This window comes from Benincasa hispida, chromosome 1 (genome assembly GCF_027475165.1).
Source record: "Benincasa hispida cultivar pf3 chromosome 1, pf3_genome.v1.1, whole genome shotgun sequence".
In the NCBI taxonomy this organism is placed as follows: domain Eukaryota; kingdom Viridiplantae; phylum Streptophyta; class Magnoliopsida; order Cucurbitales; family Cucurbitaceae; genus Benincasa; species Benincasa hispida.
The window spans coordinates 38,788,115-38,812,699 of record NC_143478.1 but is presented as its reverse complement, the minus strand read 5'-3'; the positions used below and the strand labels follow the sequence as shown (position 1 = coordinate 38,812,699).

General features: G+C 35.2%; 1 long non-coding RNA gene across 1 annotated transcript; it reads right to left on the bottom strand.

Annotated features, from left to right (window-relative positions):
- Nucleotides 1-341: 341 nt before the first annotated feature.
- On the bottom strand, nt 342-3,611 carry LOC120092150 (uncharacterized). Its single transcript, XR_005485925.2, has 3 exons — nt 3,042-3,611; nt 761-2,958; nt 342-585 (listed from the first exon to the last, which is right to left on the bottom strand). It is a non-coding gene; the product is annotated as an uncharacterized LOC120092150 (long non-coding RNA).
- Nucleotides 3,612-24,585: the final 20,974 nt, after the last annotated feature.

Here is a 24,585-nt window from a genome sequence, read left to right as displayed (position 1 = left end):
ACTTATTTTATTCATCAAATAATGTGTATCTTTACAAAACAACGAGACTTTGGAAGAATTAGGACACCAATCCCAACAATGTAAATATTAATTATTCTCTAGTACACCTATCTCTCTTATATGTAACAACAATATTAACAACAATTTTGGTTGCTTTTTGAATGTATGTGAAAGCTTTTCCTTTGCTTAATTATTATTGATTTGGGTTCTAAATTTTAGGTTATGAAGATCAACATTAAAAATATGTAACGACCCAAATAATGGGATCTGGACCGTTACTATATACATGCATAAATCTCAAAAATGGTATTTTTCACAAAATTTAACTAAATTCAAAAGAATGAAATAAATTTTTATCGTATAAACCTATAAAAAGAACATAAAATCGTTGTTCGGGGCACCTATAACTTTAACTAAAAATAAACTAAATAGAAAAAAGCCAAATGAAATATTACAAGAATTTGAAGGTTTAATTACAAAACTAAAACTCGCAAATATAAGAAAAACATATGCGGAAGCGTTGTCAAATCCCAAGGCCCGGTCATAGATTCTTCTTGTCATTTGTCGTTCTATCCTTTCCTTTACCTAAAAGAATATAGAGAAAATGGTGAGTATAAAAATACTCAGTAAGTAATGATTGAACGTATAAGCATACAACGGAAGCAATCAGAATCAATAAGCACTCTAATGACATTTAATTTGAGTTCTAAAAGCATGCATGAACACAACTTCAAAGAAAAAGAGTTTCAAGAACTTATACCTTTGAAGAAATCCTCTTGATCCTTGCTCTTCTCTACGAATTGGGCTTCAAATCAATAATGAACCACCAAGAGAGTCTTCTCTACTATTTTCCAACTTGGATTTGAGTGGTAGAACTCAAAATTGATGGGAATTGAGTAAGGAAAGAGGAGGGTTTGGAGAGTAGTCAAATAAAAACCAAGAGAGTAGAATCTCCATTAAGTTCAGCATGCAACCTCAGTCTTAATCACCAAAATTGAGCTTTTATGTATCAAATACATGCAAATACTAAGAGATTGAACTCATTGACACATCAAAGAGCATTAAGGAGTGGTCTAGGTGTCTAAATTGTGTTGAATCCACCAAGCATTCAAAATCTTGGAAATCTCCATTATCAAAATTGTTTTTCAATTTTTAATTGATCTAATTTCAAATTAATCAAATTCAAAAGTTCAATTTGAAAAATAATTTGATTTTAATTAATTGAAAAAATTTAATTAATTAAATAATCATTTAATATCAAATATTAAATTAATTAAATACCTATACATGAATCCTATTCATGTAATTAATATTTAAATCATCATTTAAATATTATTAAACTCTCCAATTTTGTTTAATTTCAATAAATTACACATTAATTATATCGAATATAACTATCCAAACTTTAATTTGAAATTGAACAATTCAAATCTAAATCTTAATTTTAAATTTGAATACTTCAAATTGAATTCCTAAAATGAATTTGAACACTTCAAATTCACTCAATATACTAATTCAAGATTTACGAGCTAGTAGAGGGACCTTATGGACCTACAGATCATGAGCTCCAACAATTTGAGATTAATTGGCTAAATTCTTTAAACTGAATTAATCAATATTCGTTAACTATTGAGTCATACCACTATAGCTCAATAGTTGCACTCTCCTCACCGTAGATATTTTTCTGTCCACTTGATTTAATCATAACCAGTAAGCCGCCCCTTCATAGATTGTTCGTAATTATGGCTGGGTCATGTTGTTTTACCGCCAAAATTACATCTTGCTCCTTAAGTTCCACTGACCTCTAATGAACAATTGGTTTGTGATCCATTCACTAAACTGAGTCCCTCTCGGGCCAATGAGAGGGTGAGACCCCTTGTTCAAGACCTGGATTCAGTACTTAAGAGAACAACCTTTCTACTATCTCTAAATCGGGTAGGTGTGAATTTCGTCTTGCACCCTATGTCCCCGGGAGACTAATTGAGTTGACGCTATTGAGTTAATCCTCACCTATGCAAATCTAAGGATAATCCCGGATAAACAGGAGTGAATAGTTAGCTCAAGATTAAGGTCGAGTTACCTAGGTCATCGATTTGAAACAGTCCATCTTAAATAGTAAACAACGTTATAAAATAAGAGTGACTTATTTCTTGGTCCGATCTTATGCAAACTCATTACATAGGATGCCCCCGCTCCACATCCAAAAGTGTTACCGAAATAAGGCACCCAACCTTATTCATATACTAAGACCGTTTTAGCTATTTACTTCAACTTGATCATCTTTATGTCACCACATAAAATTCAAGTATTCATATAATATCATAGATCTTAGTTTATTAGATTTAGTCCTTACAAGCGCAATTTACATATTCAACAATAGTTTTATTGAATAATCATCAATAGCATCTTTATTACTAATAGAAAATGTTTAACATTACAAACTGCGAGTTTTAGGACATACAACCCAACAAGTGACCCACTAGGTGTATATGTTTGCTTTCCTATCAAGACAAATGTGTGCATCCCGACATAAGCATAGGTGTAGGCATAACGGGTGAACCCGAAGGCACGCTTTCATAGGTAGTGGCTCCAAAGACTCACCAAATCATAAATATAGGTGGCGATCCATAAGGACGCCAAAACATATACAAGGGATGTATATTGTTTGATAGGAGTGCTAACAGTAACCATCAATCTATCATGCATCATATAACATCCAAATTTCATATCGAGTCATATCATATTTTAATAATCACAGTAGCATAACTCATGAGTTTCCAAAACAGTCTCAACAATCATATATCAGTCAACCATGGCAGAATATTCCATCACAATAGAAACATGCTTACCGTGTATTCACAGTCTTAACATTAACTTAAGGTTCAAGGGCGAACCGGTAGTAAATCACTTACCTCAAGGCAAACCAGCCCCTTGCTTTGAGTAACACTAAGAATCAACCTGAAACAACGACAACTTAATATTAGCTCCTACCTTAAAACTTCCAATCCAAAATTCACTTTAAAAAATTCCTCACCGCTTACCTAAATGTCGTCGGAAAACACCACAATCTGACAGCTTGCTTAATCACCCCAAAATCCCGAATCCAACTTCTTGGCCAACACTTAATTCAATATTATTGGGCATTCCAAAACCACCCAAAACACCCAAAACTTACCCAAATCTCAGGATTCCGCTGACCGGAAAAGGGAAAGACAAGGATAGAGGCACGAACAAATGAACAAACGATGGCTGGGCTCGAGCGGCGGCGTCAAATTCGTCAATGACGGGACTTTCACAGAGAGAACCGAGCGGACCGTGACCGATGGATGAGGCTAGCGGCGTTGACTAGAACAACGTTGGACGCGACTGGTTGGATGCGATGAGTGGATCAATGTCAATCGTCGGGGCTGGCAGCGATCGAGCGGTGGCATCTTCTGGTCGGGCGATCGAGCAGGAACTCGTCTGGGGCTAGCATACAGCAAGGGCACCGCACATAAGAGAGAAAAACCTTGGGGGAGGGGGTGTTTAGCTGTGCGTTCACGGGAGAATAAGGGGAATTTTTTTCTAATTTTCCTTTTTCTTTCCTTTTTCTTTTTCTTTTTCTTTCTTACACTTAAATGAAATCTTAACCTCAAATATATATAATATTTTTTTTTCCTTTTCTTATTCAAATTCCAAATTTCTCTTTTTTTCCCCTCTTAAATTCCAAAGCCCTCTACTATTTAACCCTAATAAAATCAAATCCAACATCTCAAATTTTCCCTAAAATTTCCCTCCATTATAAATTAAAACTTCCACCACTTAATAGAATTGAATTATCTTATTATAATAATCCAATTGTAAGCCAAATGTAATTCCAATTGATTTAAAATAATTAAATTGAAATTAGTGTAACCAATTAATTAAACCTTGAGTTTCAATCCATTTATCCAAATAAAAATGAAATGAAAATTACAAGAAATTTTTGGGTATTACATGATAATTAAATTAATTATAAATATTCCAAAAAAAAAAAGAATCTCACGACAGTTAAACACCTCATTGGGAGATTAATGAGCAATTCAGACATAATGAACTCTCGACGTTAGTAGCCACCCCGTTGGGAGTTTAAACTAACTCCCGACGTTGTACATACGCCGTCGAGAGTTAGTTTAAACTCTTGATGGGATGGTGACCGACATCAGGAGTAAGTCTTCCGACGAGGTTTTCCTGACCATACTCCCAACGACGCCAATGGTGTCAAGAGATGATTCTCGACGTGCTTTTGGCCATTTTCGACGATGTTAGGCGTCAGGAGAGTACCTTTTTCTTGTAATGCGTGACATTTCCAATTTTCAATTTACAAAATAAATTTGAATACTTCAAAATTAAAGTTTTAGGTCAAATAGGTGCAATTGATGTTAACGGGACGTGGCTGAGATGTGACTCTTCTATAGTATTTTTCTATTGAGCCAAATAGATGCAATTGATGTCAATTTGGTGATCACATATCCAAATAGTGCACCAACTATTCCATTTGTATGTGTAAAAGAAAAATAAAATTTGTGTTTGCCTTCTTATTTCATGCAATCCAAGTTGGAGAAAAGCAAAATAATAATAATAATAATAATAATAATAATAACAACAACAACAAAAATAATAATAAATTTAATTCAATGGAAATGATTATACGACAAAACATTGCATCATTCTGTGTATGAGAGCAACTTTGGTGATAGATATGTAAAAACATTAAAATAAAAATTGTTGCATTATTACAATATTGAAATATTAACATATTTATTCGATAATTTGGTTAGTAACTCAAATTTTGTCTCATTATACTGTATGTATACATGGAAACATTAAAATAAACATTCTTACATTATCTAACTTCTAAAAGTTTGTGCTAACGAAAACAAAATTGTACAATATTTATTTATTACATGTTAAAAAATTATTATTTAAAAAATAATTAAAACTACAAGATTTCATGTGATGGAGTTAGATACAATTAAAGGAAAAATTCAGGATCATTAAGCACTCTAATTCATCAATTTTAGCAAATTAGTAAGCATGTTCATATCAGAAAAATAGGGTTTTAAGAATTACTTTTGAAGACCTTCTTCAAACTTCAAATTTAACTTGATTCTCCTTAGCAATTTGTAGTAGACCACCATTTGATCTTCCCTACTATTCTCTTGGACCTTAGATTGGTTGGGAATCAAAATGAGTTGAATTTAAGGGGAAAAAGAGAGAGAAGTCTGGTTTTCTGTGTAAATATGAAGAACTCTTCTTCAACAGAATTTTTCAACAAAAATCACTTGCATGACTTACTTCTCAACTCAAATTTGCTGAGTTTTATTCAGCCTCTTCATGCAATCACATTGCATTATTTGAAGGCAACAGCTACTTAGTCAAATTTGAGTAGAATTGAGTGAAAGATGTTGTGTTATTGCAAGTCGGGAGTCAACATTAATTCATTAGTTAATCTAAAATTTTATTAATTTTACAAAAAATTAATTCAATAATTAATTTTTAAATAAAATTAATAATTAACTAAACAATTTAATTAATTCTATTAATTTAATATCAAATATTTAATTAATTAAACACCAATTCCACAACCATGAATCCCTATTCATGTACTTAATATTTAAATCGAAGTTAAATATTATTCAATTCTCCAGTTTCGTTTAATTCGATAATTAAACGTGTAATTATATCGTTCCTTTAATTCGAATTTGAATATTTCAAATTAAACTCATCATTCTGTTCTAAGGTTTAATCCATTTGTGAGCTAGTAGGGGGACCTAATGGACCTACAGATTGTGGGCTCCTATGTTCTAAGATTAATTGGCTAAACTCTTTAAATTGGACTAATCAACATTTGTTAACTACCGGATTACTTCACTAAAGCCCAGTAGTTGCACTCCCCTCACTATAGATATAATTGTGTCCACTCGATATGACCATAATTAGTAAGTTTACCCTTCACAGGTTGTTTGTAATAACGGTTGAGTCAATAGTTGTTTTACCCCCGAGATTACCTCTTGTTCCTTAAACTTCACTGATTCTTTAATGAACAATTAGTTTGTGATTCAATTAGCATATCAAGTCCTTATCGGGCCAATGAGAGGGTGGGACCCCTTGTTCAAGATCTGGAGTCAGCACTTAAGAGAACAACCTCTCTATTATCTCTAAAAATAGGTAGGAGTAAATTCCATCTTGCACCTTATGTCCCCAGCTATCTACCTGATCGTACCCCTAAAATGGGAGGCTTATTGAGCCAACACTATTGAGCCAACCTTCACCCATTCACGAATAAACAGGAGTTCATAGTTAGCTAAGGATTAAGGTCAGGTTACCTAGGTCGTCGCTTTGAAATAGTCAGTCTTAAACAGTAAACATCATTATAAAGTAAGAGTGACTAATTTCTTGGTCCGATCTTATACAAACTCTTTGTACAGGACACCCCCACTCGCATATCTCCATATGAACGAATTAGGATCACTTCGTTTGTAGCAGTTCACAAAAATTGTAACATCTATAAAGTGGGTCATATCCGATAGTGTTACTAGATAAGGTCCAACCTTATTCGTATACTATAAATCATTTTGGCTATTTACTTGAACTTGATCCACTCTTATATCTCCACATAAAGTTTAAGTACTCATGTAATAGCCATATATCTTTTAGTTTATTGGATTTTGATTATTTCTAAAACAAAAGAGTAATTCATGCATTCAATAATAAACTTATTCAATCAATACTTCAATAACATTTTTATTGATCAGCAGAATAAATTTATTGTTTACAAACCACGAGTTTTAGGACATAAAACCCAACAAACTCTCATTTGGACTAAAACTCCAATGGTAACACATATATGTATACATAATATTGAGTTTTGAGTTTTTAGAAAGAAATACAATAAACTAGGGCATCACATGTTGGATTCAAGAAGCAAGCAGAGGAAGTAAAACGGGACCACTAGATATTCTAATTCATTAATTTTGACTTCAAACTAAGTATGCTCATAAATTAAAAACAGAGTTTCAACACTAACCTTTGAAGTACCTTTGATTCATAATCTTCAGTTGTAATCTCCTTCTTCTTTGGATGCGAACCACCACAAGGTCTTCCCTACTATTCTCTTGGAGCCTTAGATTGAGTTATGAGACTGAAAACAAGCTTGAATCAAAGGAAATTGGAGAGGAGGTTGCTGGTTTTACACAGTGTGAAGAACACTTCTGTAGACACAAATTCTTGACCCTCAGCAACGACTGCACTCTGTCTTTTCCACTCAAAATTCCAACCTTATATTGCATGACTTTCATGCAACTAACAGCCTTGCATGAATCACAGCTCATGCTTGAATTATTGAGCTAAAGAGGAATGAAATTGTGTATGAGTTGCTAGGAAGAAAAATGAGAAAATCCCACTTTTCTAATTTTCCTAATTTCTTCTTTTATTTTGATTTCTAAAATAAAAAAGCTATTTCAATTAAAAAAATGAAATTTTATTAATTTTACAAAATCAATTCAATAATTAATTTTCTAATAAAATTAATAAATTAATTAAATAATTTAATTAATCTTATTGATTTAATATCAAATATTAAATTAATTTGTCACCAATTCCATTACCATGAATCTTTATAAATGATTTTAATATTTAAATCATATTTAAATAATAATCGATTCTCCAATCCCGTTTAGTTCCAAAATTAAACGTGTAATTATATCACATATAATTATTAATTTTCTTAATTCTAATTTGAACGTTTCAAATCAATTTATCACGCTACTCTAAGGCTAATCTATTTATGAGCTAGTAGGGGAATCTAGTGAACCTATAGATCATGGGCTCCAACGATCCGAGATTAATTGACTAAATTCTTTACACCGGAACCCTCATTCGTTAACTACCGTGTCACTCCACTAAGCCCATAGTTGCACTCCCCTCACTGTAGATATATTGTGTCCACTCGATATAACCTTGATTAGTAAGTTAACCCTTCACAGGTTTTTCAAAATAATGGTTGCGTTAAAAGGCTGTTTTACCCCCAAGATTACCTCTTGTTCCTGAAGTCCCACTCATCCTCTAATGAACAATTGGTTTGTGATTTAATCATCAAACTAAGTCCCTCTCGGGCTAATGAGAGGGTGGGGCCCCTTGTTCAAGACCCGGAGTCAGTACTTAATGAAACAAGCTCTCTACTATCCCTGAAAGCGGGTAGGAGTGAATTCCATCTTGCACCCTATGTCCCCAGCTATCTACCCAGTCTTACCCCTGAAATGGGAGGTTTGTTGAGCCAACCCTCACTTATGCAAATCTAAGGATAATCCCGAATAAACAGGAGTTCATAGTTAGCTTAGGATTAAAATCAAATTACCTAGGTTATCGTTTTAAAATAGTCAGTCTTAAACAATAAACAACATTATAAAGTAAGAGTGACTAATTTTGTGGTCCAATCTTGTGCAAACTCATTGTACATGACGCCCCCACTCTTATGTCATCACATGTAAAAATTAGGATCACTTCGTTTGTAGCACTTTACAACTCTTTGTAACAACTACAGAGTGGACCGTATCCAATAGTGTTACTAGAATAAGGCAACCAACCTTATTCATATACTATAGATCATTTTGACTATTTACTTAAACTTGGTCCAGTTTTATGTCTCCACATAAAGTTCAAGTATAGTTATGGAACTTTTAGTTTACTAGATTTATTTGTAAAACGAAATAAGCAATTCATATATTCAATAATAACTTACTAAATTTTCAGAATAAGTTTATTGTTTACAAACTACTAGTTTTAGGACGTAAAACCCAACAAACTCCCACTTGGACTAAAACTCCAGTGGTAATATATATATGAATATATAATATTGAGTTTTTGAATTTTACAAAGAAATACAATAAACTAGGGCATCACATACCCATGGTTTGCCTTTAGGTATCATATACCCATGAGTTTTTCTACCACTTGCCCTAAGTTATATACCTTGTAGTCCTAATCTTACTAAGAGATTCTCAAACACTTTAGCCGAGAGAATCACTGTAAACACATTAATATACAATGGATTTCTTATTAAACTATATAGGGAATGCATCTTATTTGCACAACTCTTGTTTCTTGATACTGTCACCAAGACTTGATGACTCGAGTTTCCATTAAACCCAAATAATGGCTAGGAAGTCATACATTCCTCCCATTATATCAAGGTACCCTCAACTCTTTGAGTAAGATGTATTTGACCTGTCCAAACAACTTTTGCTTACAATGTCAACTTTAATTAATAACTCTTATTAATATACGCTTGCTCTTATGGAAACTAAATAATACATGGTGATCTCTTATACTTTTATAGGAAAATTTAGTGTTTGTCAACACAAACACTTGATTTTTATTTTACATGAAAAGTATACTACTTTTTGGATTTGCTACAAATAGGCATGTTATTTGAACGGTATTCCAATACTTAAGGTTTCGACACTAACATATGTGCTGGATTTCTGAACTATGTAAATATCTTTTACATTTCATAAAAAACTTTTATGTGCTCTCCATATCTCATATGGTTTTTCAGAAATACCTTTAAGATTGAAATAATGTTCAAAACAATTAAGGCAACTAGGTGTAGAAAGTTCTGATTTGATTTCATGTTCTATCATAATAGCTATAGAAATCTCAAACTTTTTATATTCCTTACTTTGATCCAATCGAAGTATACTGGATTTTATTTTACCTAATACACTTTGAACCTTTCAAGTGTTCTGAACTTATAATATAGGTTAAATAATTGTTTGCCTTTATTGTTTGCTCGTTTTTAAATATCTAAATATTTGCAAATGGCTTTTAAATAGATTGGTTCTAATAGAAGTTGCTTTATAGTAGAACAAATATAACTTTTGCTAACGAACATTTCATTTATAATAAAAATTTTATACAATATGTTCTTTACAACAATATAAAATAACTTTCATTACAATAACAAAAGGTAAATTTTATCTTCTAACAGCAACTGTAACATCTCCCACTGGTCATTTTGAGATATGCTCCTATATACATAATCTGGAGTACTATCTCACAGCAAGTAACCCTCAGGAACTAGTTTCCTTGTTTTGCTTTCTCTGCTCTTTTTTTCACAAGGTATTGTGGGCAGTTTCTCTTCCACTACCCTTCTTCATTGCAGTAGAAACATTTTCCTTTATCTGCAGCATTTGCCTTACCCTTTCTGCCAGTAGTTTTCTTCTTCCCTTTCCCCTTATTTTTTTTTGCCGGAATATTTTTATTCTTTGAAGAAGAGGCAATATCAGGCTTTTTGAGGACAATCCTCTTTTGTTAGCAATAATAATGTTTACTTCTGATTCCAGTCCTTTAGCCCTCATCATGATCTAGTAAGTTTGTAGTTCATTAAGAAGCGTAGTCAAGTTATACTCTATTTTATTCATCAGTGTGTTCGTACAAAACTACAATAAACTCTTCAAAAGAGATTAAAAAATAAAACCAACTTGACTCTTATCATCAACGACAATACCGTTTACTTTTGCTACGTTGAAATGGACCATCATGTCCAGGACATGTTCTCTAATAGAGGCCCCTTCTTTCATATAGCAGTTGTAAACGTATTTGATAGCATCATACCTCAGGAAAAAGGACGGTTGTTAAAACATTCTATGCAGAGATTCCATTATCTCCCTGGCAGTACTCATGCTCTCGTGTTTCTTGGCCAATACATCGGATATGCTGGCAAGGATATAGGCACGGACTTTTTCATTAGCCCATATCCATTTGTTGTATGTATCCCGAACATTTCGGTTTGCATTTAAGCTAGGAATGGGAGGACACTCCTCTGTTAAAATGAACCGAAGGTCATCTATCACCAGTATAGTATTTAGGTTTGATTTCCATGTAGCATAGTTATCTCCAGTAAGTTTATCAGAAGCCAATAGTTATACTCGTCATTATGAAAATATAAACAAATTTAGTTAGAGAATTGCTTTTAAACCCAATCATGTTTTAGCAAAGTGATAATGTACCCAAAATTTCATTATTTTTGCAACGATACTATAGCAAGACATTCTTGACTAAATACTATCCCCAGAATAACTCATATTCCAATAGTCATTTAGCTACCATTTTTTGTTAGAACTTACTAACACTTTAGTAATTTCGTAAATGTAACCCTTCGTTTTTCAGACCTCGGAAATCGGCCCCAATGATGCTACCTAATTGGAAAGTCAAAGTTGAAAACAACCTAAGAAATCCTAACCATTTCTTGAGTTTGAGTTGTTCTGAATCCTATGTTACAACTCTCTGAGGGGATAGCTGTCATTAAACGACTAGCTAGACCGACTTAAAGACAACAAGCAGGCACAACATAGGAATCTCACGGTCCAAATAAACGAAAGAGACCGTAGGATACGTTGACACATATCCTTCACCCACTTACTTTGAACTACTTCCCTCATTCACCTTGATATTGACCTATACAAACACTTTTCGAATGGAGGTTACTCCTAAAGTGACACGAAGTGTCATATGAATCTCACGGTGTGAACGTTCTAGGGATGTGAGAATTGAAATCAATATATCGTATATTTGATTTTACATTGAACAACTTCCCCTCATTCACCTTGATATTGACTCATGCAAACACTTTTCAGATGGAGGTCACTTCTAGGGTGGCCCGAAGTATCTCATGAATCTTACAGTGTGAAACTCTTAGGACGTGAGAATGAAAATCAAAATATCACTTTTGATTTTTTTGTGAATAACTTCCCCTATTCCATAATTTCGATTCATGTAATCACTTTCCGAATGGAGGTCACTCCCAGGGTGACACGAAGCGAAATATGGATCGAGATTGTGAACCCTTAGGGACGCGAGAGCTAAAAAAATAACATATTGTATACGTTATTAATCTCTCATTGAAGCATTCTAAATTCCCACTGAAGTGTTCTATTAACATATCATATATGCTATTAAACTTCCACTGAAGTGTCCTAATATTTGTTTGGGTATAACTTTACTCAGGTTTGTTTCGTCTAATTAAACAACCTAAGTCTATGTTTTAATCCAAGTATAACATTTATATTTGGATTTAACCTATGATGTCTAAATGATAAACCAATTTTAAAATCTCACACCGCTCACGTATTGCTCATAAAATTGGTTAACAATGCTCAATTATTCAACCATAATCTCTAGGTAGGAGGTGTTCCATAGACCATCAACTTAAATACCCTCAACCTTAGACAGGATTATATACCGATTGAGTTTGTAACCATATTGTACAAGATGTTGACCTATTTTAACTATTAAAACAGGTGATTAACCTACATGAGCATGCAACTTATCTTTGTTATAGATTTTAAATGTCTAACCCAATTTTATAACAACTTACAAAAATCTAGACATGCTAAGAATCCATAACATACATCAAAGGCATTCAACATTTAATATAACATTTATATTAAAATATTTGAAACCTTATACATGTATACTATATATTATAACACTTTATAACATAATTTCAATGCATGTAACATGCTTCCTATTGTGGGATTTTAAATCTACATGGCATACTTTATGTACATACAAGATTTATTTAATTATAACATACATCACATTCATAAATAATTAAACATAAACTGATATGGTTTTAGTTTTGGCATTTTCAAGCAAGCAAATGCCTAATTATTACAAAAGGCAGTAAAAACCGATGCCAAAACACTTCTGGATTGCTCGAACTGCCTTGAACCAAAATCGAACCTCTCGAATCGGACCTTCAATGCTGGAAACTATGCTAAACCGGGCAAAAAACTACCGAGTACCATCAAGCATCGAGTATGCCTTCAAGCACCATTGTGTATCGAGTATTTCACTAAATACCATAGAGTATTAGCATCGAGTACCATCGAGTATGGTAACATGCATTGAGTATTTAACGAAATACCATCAAGTATGAGCATCAAGTACCATCGAGTATGACATCGTGCATCGAGTATTTCACAAAATACTATCGAGTTGCTCATCGAGTATGGCATCGTGCATCGAGCATCGAGTTTTGGAGCATCAAGCATCGAGTGTTGGGTAGTTGCTAAAACTTCAGTTCCTGTTGCTCGACCTTCTTCACTTTTTTCTTCAATTACAACCTAATTGCAACTCTAATGACTACATATGAATTACAGACACTTAAACATACATTAAGGCTCATCAAACAAGAGCCAATTACAAGAATTACAACATAATCAGAGAGAAAACAATGCCAGAACTCAGAGAAATCATATCAGTTCATTATTTTCATACAACTTATGAAACAACACACACCAAGCCAAAGTTAAACTGAATTGAATGCTTAAATGATGCTCTGATACAAATTGTTTGATTCAGAAAGCAAGCAACAGAAGTAAAACAGGACCATTAAACACTCTAATGCATTAATTTTGGCTTCAAACTAAGCATGCTCATAAATTAAAAACAGAGTTTCAACACTAACCTTTGAAGTACATTTGATTCACAATCTTCAACTACTCTCCTTATTCTTTGGATGTGAACCAACACAAGGTCTTTTCTACTATTCTCTTGAAGCCTTAGATTGAGTTGTGGGACTCAAAACAAGCTTGAATCGAAGGGAATTGGAAAGGAGGTTACTGGTTTTACACAGTGTGAAAAACACTTTATTTAGACACAAATTCTCGGCCTTCAGCAACGACTGCACTCTGTCTTTTCCACTCAAAATTCCAGCCCTGCATTGCACGACTTTCATGCAACTAACAGCCTTGCATGAATCACAGCTCATGCCTAAATTATTGAGCTAAAGAGGAATGGAATTTTGTGTGAGCTGCTAGGAAGAAAATGGGAAAATCCCATTTTTCTAATTTTTCCTAATTTCTTCTTCTATTTTGATTTCCAAAATCAAAAGGCCATTTCAATTAAAAATTTAAATTTTATTAATTTTACAAAATCAATTCAATAATTAATTTTATAATAAATTAATAAATTAATTAAATAATTTAATTAATCTTATTAATTTGATATTAAATATTAAATTAATTTGTCACCAATTCCATTACCATGAATCTTTATTCATGAATTTAATATTTAAATCATATTTAAATATTAATCGATCCTCCAATTTTGTTTAATTTCAAAATTAAACGTGTAATTATATCACATATAATTACTAATTCCCTTGATCCTTATTTGAATGTTTTAAATAAACTTATCACGCTATTCTAAGGTTAATCCATCTGTGAGCTAGTAGGGGGACCTGGTGGACCTATAGATCATGGGCTCCAACGATCCGAGATTAATCGATTAAATTCTTTACACTGGATTAACCCCCATTTATTAACTACCGGGTCATTCCACTAAAGCCCATAGTTGCACTCCCCTCACTGTAGATATATTGTGTCCACTCGATAAAACCATGATTAATAAGTTAACCCTTCACAGGTTGTTCAAAATAATGGTTAGGTCAAAAGGTTGTTTTACCCCTGAGATTACCTCTAGGTTCTTAAGTTCCATTGATCCTCTAATGAACAATTGGTTTGTAATTCGATCATCAAACTGAGTCTCTCTCGGGTCAATGAGAAGGCGGGCTCCTTGTTCAAGACTCAGAGTCAGTACTTAAGAAAACAACCTCTCTACTATCCCTGAAAGCGGGTAGGAGTGACTTCCATCTTGCATCCTATGTCCCCAGCTATCTACCTAGTCTTACCCATGAAATGGGAGGCTTATTTAGTCGACGTTGTTGAGCCAATCTTTAACTATGCAAATCTAAGGATAATCCTGAATAAACAGGACTTCATAGTTAGTTCAAGATTAAGGTCAAGTTACCTAGCTCATCATTTTGAAATAGTCAGTATTAAACAGTAAACAACGCTATAAAGTAAGAATGACTAATTTTGTGGTACAATCTTGTGCAAACTTATTGCACAGGACGCCTCCACTCATCATGTCATCACATGTATGAATTAGGACCACTTCGTTTGTAGCACTTTACAACTCTTTGTAACAACTACAGAGTGGGCCGCATCCAATAGTGTTACCAAAATAAGGCACCCAACCTTATTCATATACTATAGATCATTATGGCTATTTACTCGAACCTGATCTACTTTTATGTCTCCACATAAAGTTCAAGTACTCATATAATAGTTATGGATATTTTAGTTTATTGGATTTATTTCTAAAACGAAATAAGCAATTCATATATTCAATAACAACTTATTGAATTTTTAGAATAAGTTTATTGTTTACAAACCACGAGTTTTAGGACATAAAACCCAACATTATATACCCATGGTTTTGTCTTTAGTGGGTATACCTTAGGTATCAAGTACCCATAGGTTTTTTTTTTCCTCTCTTACTTGCCCTAAATTATATAACTTGTAGTCCTAGATTCACTAGGTGACCTTCAAGCACTTTAGCCGAGAGGATCGTTGTAAACATATCAGTATACAACAGACATTAAATAATAAAAAAAAAAAATAGGGAACACATCTTATATTCTCAACTTCTTGATTCTCGACGCCAACACCAAGTATTTGATGACTTGAGTTTCTACTAAATCCATATGATGGCTAGGCTATCATACAACTGTCCCACTATGTCGAGGCACTCTCAACTCTTTGAGTAAGATACACCTGACCTGTCTTAACAACTTTTGTTTCAGGGTACGTTTAATCAATAACTCTTGTTGATTTTCTATAACTACTATGGAAACTTTGATACAATAATGCATGACCTTTCATGTATACCTAGTTGGGGGATGCCCTAAATCTCATAGGATTCTGTAGTTTGTAAACACGTGTATGAATAAACATTTGTGATATGAATGAAATATTTTCTTCACTGTTGTCTATGAAATATGAGATGTTTTTGTTGCATTAACCACAAACCAATAAACTAAGATTCCTGGTTATCGTTGTAACTTAAGCATGTATGTGGAGACATACAAGTGGATCATGCCTTAAGTGATAACCTAAACGGTCTGTAGTATATGAATAAAGGAGGGAAACCTAATCCTAGTGACACTACGGATACGACCCACTTTGTAGATGTTACAAGTGTTGTAAAGTGCTACAGATGGTTTGATCTTGATCATTCATGTGGAGATATGTGAACGGAGGTATCCTATACAAAGGAGTTTGTATAAGACCAAACCACGAAATGTTTAGTCTCGTTATATAACGTTTTCATGAAAAATACTTTCATTTCACTAGGATGACCATAGGTAACATGACCTTAATCCTGAGTGAGCTGGGAACTCCTGCCATTGAGGGTGGTCATTTTATTTGCATGAGTACGAGTGGCCAGATTGCCGACTCAAACCTACCACTTTGGGGATTCGTCTAATTGGGGAGTTGGGAACTCAGCTACACAAGATGGAATTCATTCCTTCCCTGAAGCAGGGGTGATTAGATAGATTGCTCCCTTAGGGGTTGATTCTGGGGCTTGAACAATGTGATGCCATACACTTTCTCATAGCCCGAGAAGTGTTCACTCATAGTAGGACTATAATGTATTGTTCATTAGAGGATTCAGTGGTACTTATGGAGTTAGATGTAACTATAGAGGAAAAATGGTAGATTTGCCCAGTTGTACTTACGAGCGATCTATGAAGGGTTATCGTATTATTGATTGATTATATCCAATGGACATAGAAATATATCTACAGTGAGAAGAGTGCAGTTATCAATCTTTAGTGGAGTGTGCATCAGTTAACGGATAGTGGATATCGTGATTAAAGAGTTTAGTCAGTTATTCATGTATCGTTAGAACTTCAAGCTATAGGTCCATAAGGTTCCCTTAGTAGCTCAATGGATTCAAGTTGAGAATCAATTTTTGTGTTAGTTTGAAGTGTTCAAGTTAACAAGAGGGAATTTGATTATATATCATATAATTAAATTATTTCAATTATATGGATATAATTGATTTGATGTATTAAATACATCGATTGGGGGAATTAATATAAATATGATTTATATTAAATAAAGGAGAAAAAAACTATGGTTTATATATTATATATGATGTGATATTAAAACTATAGGTTATAAATATAATATGATAAATTAGTTATTATATTTATTTATAATAAAAACAATTATAAGATAATTGTGATTGGTTTCTCCTTTAACCGTGTAAGTGGGAGGTTATTTTTAGTTTTAATAACTGAAGAATAAAATAACAAGAGTTTTCATTTTTGGACAATAATTGCATTATTACATACTAATCAATCGAGTGAAAAGAGAGAGCTATATGATAGCTCTTTGAGAGAGTGAACGATGAGCAAGTTAGCTACATGACCATCTCGTTTACTAAACGATCAAGTACTCACTATCTATACGATAGACTAACCTTTCTCTCACTTACTCAATCGTATACTTCCTCCTTCCCTTTACCAAATTCACACGGAGCTCACATCTCGTGAATTCTCACTCTGAGAATACCAAGGTTACCGATTGGTAGTGTCGAGTGTTGTTGTTCGAGGGTCGAGGATCAAGTATCACTCGATTGCATTCGAGGATCAAACAGTTCGTGATTACACTGGGTGTTCGTTGTGTTCATGATTGTTTAGATTTTGCTGGGACGCTTGACCAGTGTAGATCAAGGGAATACATGAAGAAGAGTTCTTCAAAGGTATGTCTCTCGATTCTCTTTGTATGTAAGTTAAGAAAGAATGTTGTAATTTTCTCTAAGATGCATAACTGTGGTTGTTTGTTTGTTAATGTTGTATTCTTTCACAATGGGCTTGGAAAGATTTTGCTTCTGCTCACTGGTTCTGTTGAATAAGAGTTCCTTCATACCTCTTTAAGTAAAGTAGCATTTGTCAATACAAATACTTTATTTTCTTCTGGGTTGAAGAAGTATACTATATTTGGGAAGCCTATAGATAGGCATACTATTTTGAATGATGTTCCATTTTCTTAGGATTTGACATCAACATACCTGTCGGTCTTTCCTAAATTCTGAAATATGTAAACATCCTTTACTTGTCATAAACAGCTTTTATAACTTCTCCATATTTCATATGAAGTTTCAGAAAACCTTTTAATGGATTGATGTTCAAAAAGTATATAACAGTCACTACTATATACTCCTAAAACAATTTAGCAACTGAGCATAGCTCATTTGTCAACTGAACCATGTCTAATAGGATTCTGTTTTTCTTCCCAATACACCATTCTACCGAGGCACTAGGTGTAGATAGTTTTTAATGGATTCTATGTTCTATCAAATAGTCCTGAAAATCTCATATTTTTCTATTTTCCACTTCGATCTGATCAAAGTGTCTTAATCATATTACCTAATAAATTATTATACATCTTGAACTTTTCAAGTGTTTTAAACTTATATTTTAGGTAAAGATAATTGTACTTTGAATATGAAGGAACTCTTAAACAAGACTATCCATGAGCGGGTTTACATTTTTCCTATTTTATTGTGACCGAATTACCACACACACATTCTAACAAACAGGTATGCATTGTAACACTAATTATAGGCATGCTTTAACAATTATAATACAACGAATTGAGTAAACGTACCAGTTGAAGACAATCTTCACTAGAACTTAATCCAGCGGAAGAGACTCCTTTACGCTTCTTATCGCCCAGCAATCAGTTTCCTAACAACACCACGATCGTCTACACGAACGGCAATGCACGAACAAGCAGCAACTGGGGACGACACCACCACTCAAAGCCCTTGGTATTCTCAGAGTGAGAATCCAAAGAATGGACTTTGATGGAAATGATAAAGGAAGAAGGAAAGAACGGTCGTGTAGAACGAACAAGCAAGTGAGAGATAGTAGATGACTATCGTATATTCGGGTGTTTGTCGCTTAGAGAAAGGTACGCGATTGTGTAGATTTTACTAAGCGGTCGTCTAGTCAATAGTAAGCGATCATTTAGAAAAGCTCGACGCGCTAACCAATCGTTTAAAGAAAGTGAGCGATCATTTAGAAAATGCGTGCGATCCTTTAGTGCGCGGGTGTGCGATCCTTTAGGCGATGGGCTCTATCGTATAGGCTCTCAACTAAGCGATCGTGAAATTTCCACACCGTGAGCAAAATTTTCGAACTCTTTACAAAATGAAACCAATTTTCTTTTTATTCTTCAGTTATAATAACCAAAATTGATCTTCCCACTTGCGCATGATTTAGGAGAAATTCTCGGTCAATTATCACATAACCGACTAATTAATTAATTATATTATATTCTTAACATATAGTTTGATATCATATATCTACTATCGTAATTTCTCCTCTACTTGATATAAATCATATTTATATCTAATTTCCTCCAAAATATACGTGAATAGTTGACTAAACTCTTTAGCCAACATAGGATTTCTCCAAGCTAAGCACGCTTAACTTTGGAGTTCTTATGATTGAGCCATCGAAAAGGAAGGTGCATCTTGTTGGTATAGGTAGTAACTTTCAATTCTTTTAAGCATTTCTTAACCATACTTTCATGTCCTCAGGATCCATCTCGTTCGGATGTGATACCGGTTCATTCATGTACCCCTCCTGAACTCGGGTCGTTACATGCCCACACTGTAACGACCCGACCCCCTAGGACTTAGGTTAGGTCGTTACTAAAATAAATGCATGCATAGAATTTGAAACAACAATCGGTTATGTTGAAATAAGTGCTAAATAGACAAAGAAGTTCAAAAGCCATTTATTAAATGCAATTGTTAAAACAATAATAGGGTACCCATAATTCGTAAAGACTATTAAAAGTATAAAAAAACAATCCTTCATAATAAGTTTCAAACAATAAAACTAAACATTAAGGGAAAAATAAGGACTCTAAATTTCATGATGCGGAAGCGAAAAAAAGCTAGTCCCAGTGGCACGATCACGAATTCCACTGCGCCATCGCCGGTGCATCTCTACCTTTACCTGAAACATCAACATAAGAAATAATGAGTATGAAATACTCAGTAAGTAACCCCACCACTAGGGTCAGGCTAGGCATCTATGTCCTCTAGATACCCACCTATGGCACATATACACACATGAAACAGGTAAGAGACTGAGTCTTATCCTACTGTAGTTAAGTATGCCCACTACCTTTGGTGAATCCCATAGGAAACACAAACTGGTGAATCCTGAAGGAGACACAAACTGGTGAATCCCGAAGGAAAACACAAACTGGTGAATCCCGAAGGAAACACAAACTGGTGAATCCCGAAGGAAACACAAAACTGGTGAATCCCGAAGGAAACACAAAACTGGTGAATCCCGAAGGAAACACAAAACTGGTGAATCCTGAAGGAAACACAAACTGGTGAATCCCGAAGGAAACACAAAATTGGTGAGCATCTAACTAATCAGTGAGGACATTCACACAGTCTCAACATTAAAAAATCAACACCGTACGAATCTATGACATACATGTAATCCTCGATACCATGGCTCTACCACATACACATAATCCTCAACAACATATTATATAACATTCATGTATACCTTAACATCATAGATCCACATCATACAAGTATGCCTCAACATCAGCAGATCATATACCAACATATGGAAACACATACCACCTCTTACTAACAATCAAGTGCCTAGGTGTATATTTAAACAAATCAAAACTCGTGCCAGAACATACTTTGATTCAGGTCGTACTATCAATCAACATGCTAACATTTACCATAACATACACTCATCATGCTAGCATACGACTAAAGCCTAGCCTATGGGTAGTTCCAGTGGTAAGATTACTTACCTTAAACAAAACAATACGGATAACAAAATAAAATCAGACGGCAAAACTATGTCAGCAACCCAAAATAGCGGTCCTAATTCTGAAAAACAACTCAAATAATTTCAGTTCAACCATAACAGCCAAACTTCGGACCCAAGTCCAAAATATCCAAAAACTTACCCAAAGGATGAAGATCACTTCCAACCTCCCTTGACGACGCTCCCTCTAAGTGCAAGCTTCGCTAAAACTCACCTTCACATAAAACCCAACAATTATGAATAAAAAATGACGAAACCTAACGTTAATGGCTAAGAGATTGAACCGAACTACCTCAACCTTACCTAAAACAATCCGACGGTGACAAAGGAAATGGCCAACGACGGATTTGGGTCTGGCGAAGTGTGAAGAGGCGGCAGTTGATTGGGTCTGGCCAGCGAGGCGCGAGGGAACGACGGTTGGACAGATCGGACGAACGGCGAGCTAGACTGAGGACTTGAAATGATGGGTTTCTGACAGAGGGGTGTGACGAACGAAAACGACGCCCTCAGCTGGGCGACTGGCGGCGTGTCTGACCGACAGTTGGAGTGGAGTGACTAACGGGGCGTTTGATCGATGCCTGCGGTGAAAGAGAAGAAAAACGAAGGGAGGGTTTCACGTGAGAGTGAGGTGTAAAGGAGAGTTCTTCTTTTTATTTATTTTTTAAAAAATAATAATAAGAATAAAAGGAAAAGTAGTACAATTATAATTAAATCCTTTCCTTATTCTACCTTATACCATTTAAATTTCTTTCCTTTTCTAAGAAAATAAATTCTTTCCATAAATTTCCAAATTGAGTTTGACAATTGAAAAGAATTTGAATAATTTCCACGCCAACACTTAAATCCTCGCACTTATACTTTAAATTCCAAAAATTCCAAACGTGCCCTTCCACTAAGGATAATTACTGAAAAGGGAAAAATTACATTATTATTAAATAAAAAGGCGCGGGATGTTACACTCCCACTTGCTCTTGTCCAACCGCAGGCGATCCTATAGACCCATGCTTTAAAGGTGACCCACACTGTAGCCGTGAGAGCCTTCATAAACGGGTCAACAACATTGTGCTCCGAAGTAATCTTCGTGATGATCACGTCCCCTCGATACACTATCTCGCGGATCAGATGATACTTTCGCTTTATGTGTTTGTCGCGCTTGTGACTCCTAGGCTTCTTGGAGTTCGCCACTGCCCCATTATTATCACAATAGAGGGTAATGGGCCTAGACATATTTGGAACAACTTCCAGTTCTGTTAAGAACTTTATGAGCTAGACGACCTCCTTAGCAGCTTCCCAAGTCGCTACGTACTCCGCCTTCATAATGGAGTCATAGATACACCCCTTCTTAGTGCTTCGCCACACTACAGCTCCTCCCTTAAGAGTAAAGACTAACCCTAAAGTGGACTTGCGAGAGTCCCTATCAGTCTGAAAGTCAGAATTCGTGTATCCAATAAGGATCAAATCCCTAGATCCATACACGAGCATGTAATCCCTCATTTTCTGAAGATACTCGAGGATTGTTTTCAATGCGGTCCAGTGACCCTGACCTGGGTTAGATTGATACCTACTGACTATGCCCATAGCGTAGCATATGTCTGGTCTAGTACAGAGCGTCGCGTACATCAAACTGCCAATGGCAGATGCATATGGGACCCGTCTCATCTATTCAACCTCTTGAGGTGTCTTAGGACACATGTCCTTAAACAAAGTGACTCCATGCCTGAACGACAGTAGACCCCTCTTGGAGTCCTGCATCGAGTACTTGAGCAACATCTTATCAATGTACGATGCCTGAGACAGTGCTTGGACTTTTTTCTTACAATCCTGAAAAATCGATATACCCAGAACAAACTGAGCCTCTCCCAAATCTTTCCTTTAGAATTGGGTCGCTAGCCAGTTCTTAACTGCAGTCAGTAGACCTACATCTTTCCCAATGAGTAGATATCATCTACATACAATACTAAGAAGACTACTGAAGCGTTAATGATCTTCTTGTAGACACAAGGTTCATCAATGTTCTGGTCAAAGCCATACAACTTGATCACAGTATCAAATCGTATGTTCCAAGATCTAGACACCTGTTTCAACCCATAAATTGACCGATTCAACTTGCAAACCTTTTGCTCTTGACCTTGGACTATGAATCCCTCGGGTTGCACCATGTAAATGGTCTACTCAAGATTGCCATTCAGAAAGGCCATCTTGACGTCCATTTGCCAGATCTCATAATTATAATAAGTTACAATGGACAGGAGGATGTAGATTGACTTTAACATGGCAACAGGCGAGAAAGTCTCCTCATAGTCGACTCTCTCTACGTGGGTATAACCCTTTTCCACAAGTCGAGCCTTAAAGGTTTGCACATTCCCATCAGCACCCCGTTTGCGCTTATAGATCCATTTACAACCTATAGGTCTTACCCCATCAGGCTGATCTATAAGATCCCATACTGATTGAAGTACATCGACTCCATATCGAGATCTATGGCCTTGACCCATTCATCCTGATCGACATCCTCTATTGCCTTCTGATAAGACAACGGATCCTCAACATCGCCATCTGCTACCATAGCAAGGATTTTCGTGAAACCCAGATAGCGAACGGGCGGGTTCGCAACCCTCTCACTGCGTCGAGGTTCCTTCAACTCTTGAGGTGGAACCGACCTACTAGATGAACTACCATCAACAACTCTTGCTGATGAAGCAGGCTCTTCAAAACTCTTGTTGAAGTTTCAGTAGTTTTATTGGAAAGCTCATGCAACACGACTTTACTTCGTGGACTATGCTGCCTAATATGATTCTCTTCCAGAAAAGTAGCATTCATGGAAACAAACACCCTATTTTCTGACGGATCATAAAAATAACCCCCTTGTGTACCTGGGGTAGCCTATGAAAAGGCATAACCTCGACTGTTGTTCCAACTTCTTAGAATTTTCCTTAAGCACATGTGCAGGGCAACCACAAATTCGGAAGTGACGTAAATTAGCTTTACCCCCGTTCCACAACTCCAGAGGTGTTCTCGCAACACTATTAAAGGGAACACAGTTGAGTACGTATGCCGCAGTCCACTGCGAAACCTCAAAACAAGCCCGGTAAGGAAGCGTAACTCATCATCGAATGAACTATGTCCAACAAGGTTCTATTTCCCCTCTCCACTACACCATTCTGCTGAGGTGTACCCAACACTGAGAGTTAGAAAACGATTTCATGTTCTATCAAATAGTCCTGGAATGCCGAGTCCAAAAACTCTCCACCTCGATCTGATCGAAGTGTTTTAATCCTTCTATCCAATGCGTTTTCAACTTCAGCCTTGAACTCTTTGAACTTTTCAAAGGATTCAGACTTCCGTTGCATAAGATAAACATACCCATACCTAGAGTAATCATCAGTAAAACTGATAAAATACTCATAGCCACCTCGGGCTCGCACATTTAAGACCACAAAGGTCAGAATGTACTAACTCAAGAGGCTCTTTGGCTCTATAACCTTTTCCGGTAAAAGGTCTTGTAGTCATCTTACCCTCAAGGCATGATTTGCATACCGGTAAAGAATTTTCTTCTAACTCACTTAGAAGCCATTCTTCACCAATTTCTCAATCTTATTGAGATTGATGTGCCCTAATCGAAGGTGCCAAAGTTGGGCATTTTCTTTTGGAGAAATTCGTTGACGTTTAGTTTGAGTTACGACAGTTTTAAACAATTCTATGTTATGGAGGAAACTAATGGCTAATGATCTTAACACATACAAGTAATTTTCCAGATACCCTGTATAAATATTAACACCATCTTTATGAATAAATGCTTTATCTACATTAAATGAAATAATGTATTT